At 36.4% G+C, this 15895-nt stretch overlaps 1 long non-coding RNA gene across 2 annotated transcripts; it reads right to left on the bottom strand.

Moving 5' to 3' along the window:
• Positions 1-1694: 1694 nt before the first annotated feature.
• On the bottom strand, positions 1695-10035 carry LOC308653058. Of its 2 annotated transcripts, none has more exons than XR_014022978.1 (3): positions 9807-10035; positions 3390-3552; positions 1695-2882 (listed from the first exon to the last, which is right to left on the bottom strand). It is a non-coding gene; the product is annotated as an uncharacterized lncRNA (long non-coding RNA). The 2 variants fall into 2 exon arrangements; XR_014022979.1 differs by lacking the exon at positions 9807-10035 and adding an exon at positions 5886-6096.
• Positions 10036-15895: the final 5860 nt, after the last annotated feature.

Here is a 15895-nt window from a genome sequence, read left to right on the forward strand (position 1 = left end):
TTAACTTCAACATCTACCCAAAAGTTATTATTTTAAAATGTTTAATCCTACTGCCTAGGTGGGTTTGTGTAAATTGGTGACCCAATTTTTCTATGCTCTAAATTGGAGAAGTCCTTCATAAATATGGGAAATGGGGTGTTTTTTTCTTTATACTTTCATGCATTGATTTTGATGAACATTTCATGCTAAAGGAGTTTCCAAAGTAGAACAATTCAGAATCCATGAATAGTAATTGAGCCCTTCAGTTCTGCTCTAAACTTAAAACCATTATTCTCCATTTAAAGCAGACAAATCATGTTGCTCTACAGCACACTGCTCTGTCATTTTAGTGTTTTTGTGGTGGCTGTTTCCAGTGAGCTGGGCTGGAATATTAAACTCCCTTTGCTTCCTCTGCTCTCTCTTGCTGTGCTGGGCACATTTAGGGTTCTGTTTGAAATGGGCAAAAAGCAATTCTGTTGTTCATAAAGAATAACTTGTAAGCTGGTGTAGGTGCCTGTCCATTCTTTATTTTGTGAAAGAATGTGCTATTTTCCAGGCTTTGACTTGTTGGCAACTGCCTTGCTGAAACTCAGCTTAAATGGACTGTCGTGCATAAACAATCAAATGTAAAACATAATAAAAGTCTCCTCTGCTGACTGCACTTCTCACACCAAACACATCGGCTGGATACACTTGTTCGTGTATATGAAGTTGTTTCTGTCAGAAACTAATTTTAAGTGTCACATAAAAACAAAAAGATAATAGAAGTTTAACATGGTAAAATATTGCTTTTAATATTAAAAATGGACTTCTAGCCTTCAAGAAAAATGTAGCTATTATGGTGCTTGCAGAGCGAAGCAGCCAAATGAACTTCCCCTGAGAGCTCCTGGCATGGCAGGGCAATCCTATAACATCAGAAGATTGTTACCCAAGTCGTCTGAACACGTTTGCATTCTCATGATCGGTTCTTTTGTCCCAGTGCAGAACAAGTTGAAGTCGTTCTTAAACAACAAATATACTTCTTTAACCAAAACAATTAAATTCGTTCTTGAAGCACTATGGTAAAGTTATTTTAGGCCTGTCCTAATATAAAATTTTCTCATCCAACTGTTGTACAATACATCTTTGCCCTCACATTGAAAATTCCATATTATTTATTTATTTATTTATTTATTTATTTATTTTTTATTTATTATTTTTTATTTTTTTTTATTGATTATTTAAAGCATTACATAGTTCATGATATATCATCTTTCATACATTTGACTCAAATTGTGTTTTGAACTCCCATTTTCACCCCAAATACAGATTGCAGAATCACATCTGTTACATATTCACATTTTTACATAATGCCATATTAGTGACTGTTGTATTCTGCTACCTTTCCTATCCCCTACTATCCCCCCTCCCCTCCCCTCCCCTCCCATCTTCCCTCTCTACCTCCTCTGCTGTTGTTCAATTCTCTCCCTCTTTTTCCTTCCCCCTTGCCCCTCATAACCTCTTATAATTTTATGTATCATTGAAGGTCTCCTACCATTTCCATGTGCTTTCCCTTCTCTCCCCGTTTCTCTCCCCCCATTCGTCTTTGTTTACTGTAGTCTTTTCCTCATGCTCTTCCTTCCTGTTCTGTTCTTAGTTGTTCTCATTATATCAAAGCAGACATTTGGCATTTGTTTTTTAGGGCTTGGCTAGCTTCGCTTAGCATAATCTGAAAATTCCATATTATTTAAAAGATTTCTATGTGAATTATCATATCATTCGTAGGTATTTGTGGTCTTTGTCGGTAAGATTTAAGAAATAATAGCTCTGAAAAATATAATTCTGAAAGCTCGTTTTTCCTCTCCCTCCTTGTCTTCCTCCCTCCTTTCCTCTCTTCCTTCTTACATCTTTCTTCTCTCCATATGTCTTTACTTTTGTGTCTTCTGCCATCCTTTTCTTCTTCCTTTCTTTCTGTAATGTTGTTTTCCTCTAGAAATCTAAAATGAAATAAAATGATATTTCTGACAATTGATCAAATTTTAATATGGAGATTACATAAACAAGCACTTTAAAACTATTATCAGGAGCAGACTAATTACTGTCTCTCATACAATAGGGTTCCAGCATCAAGTCACCTATTTAGTCTGGTGATCAGCAACAACAACATGGACATCGACAACATAATAGCAATACTTCCCAGACCATAATGATTTGGCTGAGAGACTGCAAAAGAGCCTACAACACAACATCCCAATAGATCCTTAAGGGCATCTTTGACTGTTAAGAAATCCTACTTTAGTTGGTGAATGTGGAGGCTAAGCCCTGGAGTAACATGTCACTTCACAGTAGAAATAAAAGCACAACAGATGTGTCTGGTGATTTACATTGATGGCATTATTCCTAAGTTTAAAACAGAAGTATAAACTTCACTGGGGACTTACTCTGGCATTCTACATGACTGAGAAGGATAATGGGCAAAAATTTAAAAGAAGTTATGTTATTCATATTAGAGATTAATTGAATTTGGAATTCATGAGAGAGTTGCCAGATAAAATATAAAACACCCAGTTTAATTTAAATTTTAGCTAAAATAACTATATATATATATATATATATATATAATTTCAACAGTGTTTTTTGGTAGAATCTTATCCTAAAAACTATTCGCTGATTATCTGAAATTCAAATATGACTGAATGTCATGTACTTTCCTTTGCTAAATCTTGGTAGTCCTGGTGTACAGATGCCCTTGGATCAGTAGCGGAAGAAAGAATGGGTAAGTTCCAGGATGGCCCTGGGCCTCACTTGCACATCTTTTGTTCCTCATTCCACATTATTTGCACAAGGGAGCTGGGGCCATGTACCATTATTTCTGAGATAGACAGGCTAAGGGTCCTTGTGTCTAGGAGCATCTACATAAAGAACTTAGAGAAGGAGAGAAGATCAATAAGTGCAGTACCAGCACCTTACTCATTAAATTGCCAAGACCATTGAAATGATATGTGGGCTATATTCTCAGTGAATTGTTCTAGGCTAATTAGAATAGCACCTAACTAAAGAGGAAGGAAAAGATGACATAAATGATGAACAAATGAGTAAAAGATGAGAAATTAGATGAAGCAGGGCCTCCAGCTTCCTATTCTCTTTTATTGATCCTTTAAAGACTTTTTTTTTTTTTTTTTTTTTAGGGAGAAGTATAGGAACGTTCTAATTAGATACAATAACTTCTCCTGAAGACTAAGTCCCAGTAAAAGTCATTATTACCAGTCTTCCTGATAAATTACAAATTAGTCACATCATTAATTTTATACTAAATGTTAACTAATTCTTAGTGCAGGTTTTAATCCAGGTTTCTTGTAACTTCTTTAGAACTTGTACTTTCATTTTTTTTTCTATAAGAAGACAAAGCAGCCTGGTATATTGGTGCTTACCTGTAATCCCAGCTACTCTTAAGGATAAGGCAGAATGATCTCAAGTTCAAGGCCAGCCTATGCAACTTAGTGAGGCCTTGTCTCAAAGTTTAAAAATTAAAAGATTAAAAAGGATTACGGATGTAGCTCAGTGGTAAAGCAGCCCTGGGTTCAATGCTCATTACTAAAAAAAGAAAAAAAGAGAGAGAAAAAAAGAAGACATAATATAGAAAGGTTAAAATACGTTGAAGGTCAAAAGTCTAGAAAATAAAGGAGCTGAGATTAGAATTCAATATAATAAGAAAACTTGTACTAAGGCTTAACTTCACAAAGGAAAAAATCAAAATGATTCCACAACAGCCTGAACAATAATGTCTATGGGGCTATTTTGGCCACTTTTTCTTACTCTTTGAAGTAACCCAAATATGAATCACAGAGCTTAAGTGAAACATTCCTAGAACTTATACTAAAACAAGAACCTGAGATAAGTACTTGGAAAACATTGTGATTTAGATGCTAAGCTTGAATTCTATTAGTTATCATAATTCATATTCTACTTATCAGTTACTTTATTTAAACAATGCAGGTGGTTAGCTGAATACCCCACTGAGATATTGTAGCAATAACAATGAAACAAAAAGACATACCCCCAAATAAGCTCCTTTTGTGTGTATGGATTCTGAGGAGCTATATTAAGATGAAATATGAATAATAGATTTCTGAGAAACATAAATGTTTCCATCCATTCACCCACTCTGCAGATAATTACCAGGGAAAAAATGTGGCTTTTATCCCTGGGGAGAGGGTGTATAAATTCAAAATAGGCAGATGTGATTTTTTTTTTAAAGAAAATGACTGAATTCATACATTTTTTTTTTAACAACAGAGAAGTTAGATGAAGTTACTTTAAAAATTAGTTAAAATGCAAACCCTGTCCTGCTTTACAATCAATTTTTCAAAGAAGTATGAACAGGACTTTAGAATTTAAAGATTGTAATTCAAATGAATATTAATGCTGAAGTGTGTGGAGCGCGGAGGTAACTGACCTCGACCTCACACAGTGTACAAAGTAGCTGCTTAGCTGGGAAAACCAATTTTTCACCTTTTTTTGTCAGAAATAGGAGACACTCCACTATAGGCTGGATTTTGTTCCTTGTAGAGGTCAAATCAGTGTCTGCTTGAAAAATTCATGATCCAGAAAAGGTAATTTTTAATGAATATTTATGAGCGATGTCCTTTCTTATCAGAGCTGTGCAAGTTTTCTGAAGCTTGCCACTAAGACTGGCTTGTGATTTTTAGCAAAAAACCTCTGAATCAAAACGAGCAAAATGGACTTGATATACTCTCATCTGACTCATTTTGGCTTCTCCTGTTATGCATCATCATTGCATATGAAACAACATTGTTCAATGCTGCTCATATCACCGCTGTTACAGCATTCTTTCCCTTGCTTTTAGGATCCAAACACCAATGTAAAAGAACATTTAAAGGACATTATACTCTTTCCATATTTTTTAACCATAAAAATACTTTGCCTATAAGGTTGCTAATGACTTAGATCAAGTGATAATCGAAATACAGCATTTTCCTCTGTGGACACTCTCATATTCAATGTGTTTAAAAAAAGCTCAGAATAATAAAAAGGCTTTATAGACAAATCATGAGTTTTCAGATTTCCTGTCTCTAAACATCAGTATAAGCCCGGGGATAGTTCTCTAACAAAGCACTTGATATATTACACACACACACACACACACACACACACACACAATCTCTGAGAAATATATTAAAGTATTAATTTATAAGTATAAAACAATGTTCTCCATTTTCACTTGCTCAGAGTATTAGATACTGTCAAAATCTTTTATTCTTAATCTAATAGATCATAGAAATAAAACTGCATCATGAAAATAATTCAACTTGCCTATAAACTAGTAAATGCCTTAACTTCCGTCTCTGCTATTTTAAAATAAGAAATGTCTTCATAACACAAAATTACTTCTTTACTACTTATGAATTCTCCCCTCAAGGTTGCATGTAATAGATGCACATTATCATAGTATTAGTCTTCATGTGGTTTTACAAAATGTTTCCCTGATGAATTAGGATGACAACCTATTTATCATTATAAACATCAGAAAAAGGATAAAATGGAATGCTGTACCTTATAGAATCAAAAACTTTGTTCATAAAGTTTATATTACTAGCTTTTTGGACAGAGAAAGTTTCATTGTATACCTGTTTAATACCAAATATAAGTCATGTTTATTATTTTCAGTGTGCACTTTTTTATTATTCTGAAGCACTGGAAGTTGAAGCTAACAAAATACATAAAATATGTATACATTCAGGGACTTAGACTGAACAAGACCTTTGCCTAGACCTTTCATCAGCTGGACTGCTTCTTTTGGGATGATCTTTCTGTCTCACTACAAACCTAGTGCTTCCCAGGCATGGCTTAACTCCTTTTCATTTTCCAGGTCTTGTTTGAGGTGAGACTCTCTTTTGAAGGCTTACTTTTAAAGTATCAGGTATAGAAACTTCCTGCACTTGCTCCAGTTGTGTTGCATTTGCCTGGTATTATTGCACTGTGATCATTCGGTAACAGGATCATCTTCCATAGTAAACGATTGTTCCACGAGGGCCAGGACCAAGGCTTGTTCTCCACTGGCATGTGATCAGTCTTTGTATACTTAAGGCTTAACAAGAGCTATTCTGTATTTGGGGACTGTGGAGATAGGTACATGCAACAGACAGATAACATGTAATATGGGTTAACACAGAAAGGAAAAACCTAAGTATGGATTCTGCAATGCCTTCTGTGAAAACACCTCTATAACACAAAGTGATTGGATAAGCATAAAATGGCAAATTTAGGTTGGGGGTAGTGTAAATTAATGAGTAGCAATGAATCAGGAATCAGTAAGTGCCAATGAGTCAAATACCAGCTACTCTTCTACCGCTGGATCTCCAAACTCTTCCCAGTGTATCTCTTTAGTAGTTTGTAAATTCTTATTTTTTCTCACATCATATAATCTGAGTATCTACTGAGGGTAAAATAATTTTAAAACTTATGTTTCTACATTAATAAACCATCCCAAATGGTTTTGAAATGTAGAATTAGATACTATTCATGAAACAAAGTTTCTGAGTTTGTATGTACTTTTTGTTTATTTTAAAATAGATTGTTTTATTAGTGGAATCAAACTTCCATATGATTACCTAAGTATTACAGTGCTTAGTGGGAAACTCTTGCTGAGAAGGACAAAGTTACTATTTTGGTTAATACTAATGAACTCATATATCTATTTGTTTTAAAACTCCTTTGTCTTGGCCAGAAGCAGAGGTACACATCTAATCCTAGCTACTGGGGAGTCTTAGGCAGGAGGATTCCAAGTGGCATCATTGCAGCCATCTTCCTCCCCCCACCCTCCCCACTTTTGGAATACTGTTCTTATTCCCAAGAAATACAAACTAGCCCAAGATGAAACCTACCAGCCTGGAGACCTGTCAGTCTCTCCCTGTTCTCTCATTGAGAGATAGATAAGAGACAACTTACTGGCCCCTGTACTAGTTTCCCTGTTCTGTCCTTGAGAACATAAAGGGACGTGCCTTTTTCTCTGTTCCCCTTCTGAGAGATAGGAAAATTGCTTGTCTTTGTTCCCAAGAAACCAACTTGGCTTCCACAAGATCAGGGGATGCTTACTGTGTCAGTCAAGACCAAACCCACCCCTAGCACATAGCATGATTCTAGCCTATAACAGGTAACATTCCAGGGGGAGTTGCTGCTGTGTCCCTAGCTTGCTGCTACTGTCCCTCTCTTTGAGCAGAGCAGCCTCATCAGGCTCCTGACCATAAACCCGCTTCTTATCCCAGGTGTGGGTGTGATCAGTCCTGCGCCCCTTGTCTTTCAACAAGTTTGAGGCAAGTCTCAGAAATTTAGCAAAACCTTTATCAACTTTGCTAGGCCCTCTCTGAAAACACAAAATAAAAAGGGCTGAGAATGTAGCTCAGTGGCAAAATACCCCCAGATCCAGTCCACTTTGTACAAAAATGGAAAAACAAAAATCCCTTTGTCTTTCAGTACTTTCTTGGCTATTTTTGTCATTATGGTCTGTATGAGAATTTCCCTGCAAGGGGACAAAGGAGAGTCAAAGAATAAATGGTTAAAATATGTTCACGGACTTCTCTGGGAATCCTTTCCTTCCCTCCCAAGTGTAAAATTATAATGGACATGTTTGGTGTTTGGCAAAACCTCAACATCAGGTTTTCTGCCTGAACATTAGAGCTAACAGGAATGAAAGCCAAGTGGAATTGTTTTACACTGAACTCTGAGTTAATACAATTGAAAACAATAGTGGATTAGTGATATTTTAAAAGTACTAAATGATGCAGACAGGAATTCCTGTCCTCCTTCCATTTAATTTACTAGCTTGGTCACCAAAAACAAATCCTGAAAGATAATAGAAATTACTGTAAATTCCAACAAGTATTTACCCTGACTGTGGCTGCTCTCCTGCAGGTCATATTGTGTCAGAGCAGATTGACATGGTCTCCAATACATGTGTCCACTGATCAATTAAATGAAGACTTTTTCATTTGTAATTTTTAAATTGACATGTAATAATTGTGCATTTTTATGGAGAACAGTGTGATAGTTTTGTACAGTGTGATACTTTGGTACATGTAATGAGCAAATCAGGGTAATTAGCACCTTCATCTCCTTAAAAGTCTCTCGTTATTGTTGTTTTGGGAAATTTTGAACTCCTCTCTTCTAGGTGCATAATATATTGTTGTAAACTTTAGCTACCCTATTGTGCTACAGAGCACTAGAACTTATTCTTCTTATCTAGATATATTTTGGTACCCATTATCCAAACATTTTCTATCCTTCCTCCCACTAGTTGCCACTATTCTACTCTCTACTTAGATGAGATCATTTTTTTTTTTTTTTTTTGCTTTTCATAGGTGTGAGAACATGTGGTATTTGACTTTCTGTGTCTGGCTTATTTCACTTAATATGTCCTCTAGTTCCATCCATGTTGTCTCAAGGGAGTGTACTTAATTCATTTTTATGGCTGAATAATATTCCATTGTGACTATATGCCATATTTTCTTTATCTTTTCATCCATTTATGGATAGCTTGGTTGATTCTAAATACTTGCTGTTGTAAATAGTGTCACAATAAACATGAGAGGGAAAGTGTTCGTTTGATATACAGATTCATTTCCTTTGGCTATATGTACCTAGTAGTGGGAGAGCTGAATCATATGGGATGAATTATTTTCTATCTTCATCAGTTATGGTGACCAGAAGCAGTTCACACTCACAGGTGGGAGAAAGGAGAATTTGTCTGCAGTCTTGACCAAGGTCTGGGCTTACTCTCCTTCATTCTGTCATTGTCTTGTTTGAACCATGAGTCCATTATGCAGAACATCACATTGTTCCACTATATATCAATCATATCATGTAATCATACAAGATAAATAAGAAGTCTCAAGAACATTAAAGGCATTTTTAAGTCATATGCACACCATAAGGTAGAAATTAAACCCTACAAATTTCAGGATCCTCTCCCATCAGCATTCTATGACATGTTGGTGCATTTCATGCAAAGCAAAGGACACATGATTGTATCTCACACATTTCCTACCCCTAGGAAGGAAGCAGTGCACCTTGTAGGTCTCTTTGGGTTTTGGAGAAACAAAATCTTCACTTTGAAATACTTCTCTAATCTGTCTACAAAGTAACATGGGAAGCTGTAAGTTTGAGAGGATCCAGACAAAAGCTCTGCAGGTTCTGGGCCATGGTGCAAGCAGCAGTTGTGCTTGGGCCATATAACTCAGAAGACTCCATGGTATTAGATGTAACCTTGACTGATAATATGGTGTAGAGTTTACGAGTAGACTCATAGGACGGTATCACTCTAGAGTTCTGAAGCAAGACCCTATAATGTACTTAAGAGAATTATACAACATTTGAAAACAGGTTTTGAAGATGGTACTTGGCTCTGGGAGAAACAAAGTGCTTAACTATGGGGCACTGGGTGATCAGTCCACTAAAAAATACCCATTAGGAGCTGGGTTCTCTCAGACTGAGCAAGTCATAAGATTGGGTGACTCCAGCAGCATCCTCTTTTTTTTTTATTTTTCTTTTTTTTATTAGTTGTTCAAAACATTACAAAGCTCTTGACATATCATATTTCATACATTTGATTCAAGTGGTTTATGAACTAGCAGCATCCCTTTTTAAGAAAGAACTGGTTTTACTCAGGGTCACGATTTTTTTTAAATGTCAACTTGACTGAACTAAGGATGGTAAAAACATCTTGACTGCTTTATAGATAGTAGAAACATCTCCATGTATATCTGTTGAGTGTGCTTCCAGAATAGATTAGAACTTGAATCAGTAAAGTGAGTAAAGAGGATTATTCTCACCAATGTAGGCAGGTGTTACCCAATCTCTTGACGGCCCCAATACAACTGAAAGGTGGAAAAAAGGCAAATTTTCTCTCAGGGCTTCAGGTGAGACATCTATCCTCTTCTTCCCTCAGACATTGGTGCTCCTCATTCTCAGGCCTTTAGACTCCCATCAGGACTTTGGAATGAATCACACCACTGGCTTTCATGCTTCTCCAGCTTATAGATTTCAGGCTATAAGACTTTTCAGCCTGTAAAATTACAGTAGACAATTTCCATAATAAATTTATCTACCTATAGGTTCAGTTTCTCTGGAGAACACTGAGTAGTACACTCACGATCTGGCATAGGTAAGCCCAAAGTTCATTAATAAACAGGCAGCCCAGACCTTCACGTCATCTGTTATTGTTACACTGCTGCTCTTTATTTAGTTCACATTCATCCATCTCTGCCAGATCCCTTATGATCCACTGATGGTGGATTAAAAAAAAAAAAAGCTGAGTTAGTTCACAGATGGGTAAGCTCAGTATGCACTAACAAGCTAAAATTAGACGTTTGCTCTAGAGACCAAGTGAGGTGTGGACCCTTAAAGACCGAGTGTGAATGTTGTCTCTCAATGAGCAGGTGTTCATAAAGTCAACTCGACAATCCACTTTTTATAGAAACAGTTGTTTGAGATAAGAATGTGTGTTAAGTCAGAGTCATGGTGACTAGCTTGGCCTGTTGGTCAGGGGCCCAGAGGAAAAAAGCAGGGGACATTGAGGCCTGAGGTAAGTAAGCCATATAAATGGACCTAACCTGCATTAGGGATTTGTATGTTAATTTTCATTTGTATGATATGTTAATGTCCACCACAGAAGAGACACTGAATAACCAACTAGACAAATATGACTGAGAGTTCATGTAGTCTCTGACCTTGGCCAGCACAATTTTGGCACAATAGGGACAATAAAAGAATACCCATGGTGTTGGAGATACATAGACCCACAACATACTCTTCACACAAGAATATTTTAGCATTGCTGACTGTCCAGTCTTAACAAATGAGACCAATGCTGAGCCACCCACTATCCCATCCCACTAGACAAACCCACCACATAGTATGCAATTATTGAACCCCTTGCTCCTCAGAAAAGACAGCGATTTCATATTTGCCTGGACTCAAGACATACTTTATCATGGATTTTCAATCCTGCCTATAGTTATGGCTACTTTTTACCACTTGGAGAATTTCTTCTTTTCATCTCTGTGAATTTAGAGGTTTGGGTTCTCAGAAGTGAAATGCTTTCACCACAGTAAAAGCTCCATTTCTATTTTAAGTATGTCTGCCACCAGGTCATTGCAAACTCCTTCCAACAAGAGGCTCAGGAAAGGAAAGGAATCACTGTGCTGACAGGGGTCGCAATGACCTCAGAGGAGTTAGAACTGCTATTATTAACAAGGGAAGGCAAGAATGAATGTGGCTTCTGAGTGTTCCCCTTGGTTGTTTCTTGGAGCTTCTTACCCAATTTTGACGAAAATGAATAAGTACTGCAACTATAACCAAAGAAAATTCACAGTGACAGGGACTCAGAGTGGTGAGTCAAAGGATCTAGCCTATGTCCCATGTAGGTCCACAGAAGTGCTAGCAGAGGGGAGGGGGAATCTAGAATGGTTATTAGAGAAAGGAGGTTTTAAGGAACAGCTGGTTCTGAGAACAGCTGCAGCCCAGGGACTCCAGCTTTTTTTTTAATCTTTATTTTTTAATTTGTTCTAATTAGTTATAGATGACAGAAGAATGCATTTCAATTTATTGTACACAAATAGAGCACAACTTTTCCTTTCTCTGGTTGAAGACGATGTATAGTTGCACCATATATTCAGTCATACATGTATCTAGGGTTCCTCTCATTCCACCATCTTTTCTGCCCCCATGCCCCCTCCCTGCTCCCTCCTCTCTGCCCAATCAAAGTTCCTCCATTCTCCCCACACTCTTACCCATTATAGATCAGCATACACTTCTCAGAGAGAACATTTGGCCTTTGGTTTTGGGGATTGGCTTATTTAATTTAGCATGATATTCTTCAACTCCATCCATTTACCTGCAAATGCCATACTTTTATTCTCTTTTAACGCTGAGTAATGTTCCATTGTGTATATATACCAAAGTTTCTTTATCCATTCATCTGTTGAAGGGCATCTAGGTTGGTTACAGTTTAGCTTTTGTGAATTGAGCTGGTATGAACATTGATGTGGCTGCGTCACTATAGTATACTGATTTTAAGTCCTCAGTATACTATAGTATACTGATATTAAGTCCTTAGACCAAGGAGTGGGGTAGCTGGGTCAAATGGTGATTACATTCCAAGTTTTCTTAGGAAACTCCATACCTCTTTCTATAGTGGTTACACCAATTTGCAGTGCCACCAGCAATGTATGAATGTACTTTTTCCCCCATATCCTCGGCAACACTTATTATTTCTTGTATTCTTGATAATTGCCATTCTGACTTGAGTGAGATGAAATCTTAAGAGTAGTTTTGATCTGCATTCTCTAATTACTGGAGAAATTGAACAGTTTTTCATAAATTTGTTGATCAATTGTATAGTTTTTCTACTAACCTTCCTCATGTGGTTTTCATCAGGAAAAGATACTATCATGAATATTAAATGAGATGTTTACAGATAAGGTGAACTTTTAAAGCAAAGAAAGGAAATCTGAGCAATAATAGGGGTGGACTGCAAGGGATGCTATGGTGCACTTCTCAGATCATCTTACTCAGGACCCGGTATTTTTCCTCAACTGCCCTCCAGTGTAGCCCACTGATGTCTTCAGTGATTCTCTCACAAGCCCACATTTGATGATTATTAAATATTGGGGCTAAAAGCTTAATTTTTTTTCAATTAGGGAAAATTCTTAATAGTCATTTCAGTTCCCATACTTCTAAGTTTGAGGTCTTTGTTGCAATTTCAAAGCAAATTTGATTCCTGCCTCCCTATGATCCCATTCACCTTATTTTATCACAGGTATTATTGCCAAGAACCCTCAGAATAAACTTTGTTTTTATCTGTATCAAAGTCTTTTTTTTAAGCAGAACCTGACCTATAGTACTACTAGAGGTTGTATCTGTATTAAGAATACCTACAGTTGAGTTTTGTGTAGGGTGAGAAACAGGGGTTAGATTTCATTGTGCCACATGTGGATTTCCAGTTTTCCCAGCACCATTAGTTGGAGAGGCTATCTTTTCTCCAATGTATGTTTATGACTCCTTTTTCCAGTATGAGATAACTATATTTATATGGGTTTGTCTCTGTGTTTTTTGTACTATTGGTCTCCATGTCTGTTTTGGTGCCAATACCATGCCATTTTTGTTCCTATGTTTCTGAAGTTTAGCTTAAGGTTTGGTATTGGGATGCCTCCTGCTTCACTCTTATCGCTAATGATTGCTTTGGCTATTCTAGGCCTCTTATTTTGCCAAAGGAATTTCATGATTCCTATTTCTATGAAGAATATCATTGGAATTTTAATAGGAATTGTATTAAATCTGGATTACACTTTTGGTAGTATGGCCATTTTGACTGAACTAGCAATTCTACCTATTCAGGAACATTGGAGATCTTTCTATCTTCTAAGGTGTTCTTCAATTTTTTTCTTTAGTGCTCTGTAGTTTTTATTATAGAAGTCTTTCACCTCTTTTGTTAGATTGATTCTCAGTGTTTTTTAAGGCTATTGTGAATGGGATAGTTTTCCTAATTTCTCTTCCAGCTGATTCATCACTGCTGTACTTAACGTGGGTCAAAGATCTAGATATTAGACCAGAAACCCTGGGCCTAGTAGAAGAAAATGTAGGCCCAACACTGTATCATGTTGGCTCAGGAACCAACTTCTTCAACAAGACTCCTGAAGTGCAAGAAGTAAAATCAAGTATCAATAAATTGGATAGTACCAAACTTAAAAGCTTCTTCACAGCAAAGGAAACAATCAAGAGCATGAAGAGAGAGCCTACAAAATGGGAGAAAATCTTTGCCTCCTGCACCTCAGAGTATTAATCTCCAGAATATGCAAAGAACTCAAAAATTTTAACGTCAAAAAACCCAATAACCCAATCAATAAATGGGCAAAGTAACTGAACAGCCACTTCACAGAAGAAATACAAATAGTCAACAATTATATGAAAAAATGTTCAACATCTCTAGCAATTAGAGAAATGCAAATTAAAACTACATTGAGATTTATTTCACTTCAGTTAGAAATGGCAACAATCAAGAATACAAATAACAATGAATATTGGTGAGGATGTGGGGAAAAGGGTACATTCATACATTGTTGGTGGGACTGCAAATTGGTGCAACCTCTTTGGAAAGAAGTATGGAGATTCCTCAGAAAACTTGGAATGGAACCACCATTTCACCCGATTATCCCACTCCTTGGAATATACCAAAGGATTTAAAATTAGCATATTTCAGTGACACAGCCACATCAATGTTTATAGCAGTTCAATTCACAATAGTTAAGTTATGAAATAAACGTAGGTGCCTTCAAGAGATGAATGGATAAATAAACCATGGTACATATACACAATGGAATATTACTCAGCCTTAAAGAAAAATGAAATTATGGCATTTGCTGGTAAATAGAGCAGGAGAATATCCTGCTAAGTGAAATAAGCCAATCCTAAAAAAACAAAGGCCAAATGTTTTCTCTGGTATTGGATGCTAATTCACAATAAGGAGTGGTGGGGTGACTAGGGAAGAATAGAGGTACTTTAGATTAGACAGAATGGAATGAAAGGAGGGGAGAGTGTGTGAGGGTAAGAAGGATAATAGAATGAATCAGAGATTATGACCCTATGTGCATATATGATTACCTTGCCAGTGAAATCCTATATAATGTACAACCAGATGAATGAGAAGTTATACCGCATTTATTTATGATGTGTCAAAATGCATTCTATTGTCCTATATAACTAATTAGAACAAATTAGAAAAAAAGAACACCTAGAGCTTTGTTTAGTTCAAAATAGAGCATGGGACTTGATAGTAAGCTAGTTTCCCTGCCATGAAAGTTATTGAATTTTACTGGGAATATGAAATAACTCACATAAATGGGTTAGGTAAATATAAAATATCTCAAGATATGTATGCCAACAAAGAAACAGCCTTGTATCACTGGGTAGGGAGGATAGGCTTCATAGAAGTGGGGAACTGACAAAGACAGAAGAGGGTAGTCAGAGGCAGAATATAGCACCTAACTGCTGGGGATTAAATAAATTCCACAAGGGTAAGGATGTTTTTCAGATTTATATATGTAACTCACATATCTGACCCAAAAATATTTTCTTTAATTAATCTATTTTAACTAAAGAATTGAAAAACTGATGACACAGTGTATATTTATGTCACATTTAGAACAACTTAGATGCACATCCGATCACATCTGAGCAGTGCACTTTGTACCTACCATGTGACTGGCTGGTACTTGCTCACTGCTAGAGAATCCACTTTAATAAGAAATCTCTTCTGCCCCCAGGGGACCATACTGAGTGAGGGGCTCCTGCTAATGTCATCCAGGGAGGCCAGTTTTCATCAGAAACATGTCTTGACTTAACAAATGTAGCTTGATAGAGATTATTTGGCTTCGGTATCTGATCCCTAGTTTTGAAGTTTCCAAAATGATTTTCTATCAGTTCACTTAAAATTTGATGTTGTAGGAGCAATGATCTCTGGTGTGCTATTGCACAGTGGGGTGACTATAGATAACAATAATGTACTACACATTTCTGAAAGCTAGAGGAAAGGATTTTGAAGATTTTGCCATAAAGAAATGATCAGTGTTTGAGGAAATAAACAAATTTAATCTCATTTGAATTTTATGCTATGTATACATAGATAGAGCATTACATAGTACCTCATTAACATGTACAATTTTCATGGTTTTATGTATGATTTGAAAAAAAATTTAAATGGTTGATATTGTTCAGGCAGGGTATTACATTTATACAATGTACAAAGGATCAGTGTAAGAGTCAGTGTTATCCTATATAAACTCATGTGAATGTTTCCATTTCTAAGAATTGTTTCTGCACTCTGTGGAAGTTCTCAGAATTAGGACAGTTTGGAACTGCTAGT

The sequence above is a fragment of the Spermophilus citellus genome (assembly GCF_964194105.1).
Source record: "Spermophilus citellus genome assembly, chromosome: 7".
Lineage (NCBI taxonomy): Eukaryota > Metazoa > Chordata > Mammalia > Rodentia > Sciuridae > Spermophilus > Spermophilus citellus.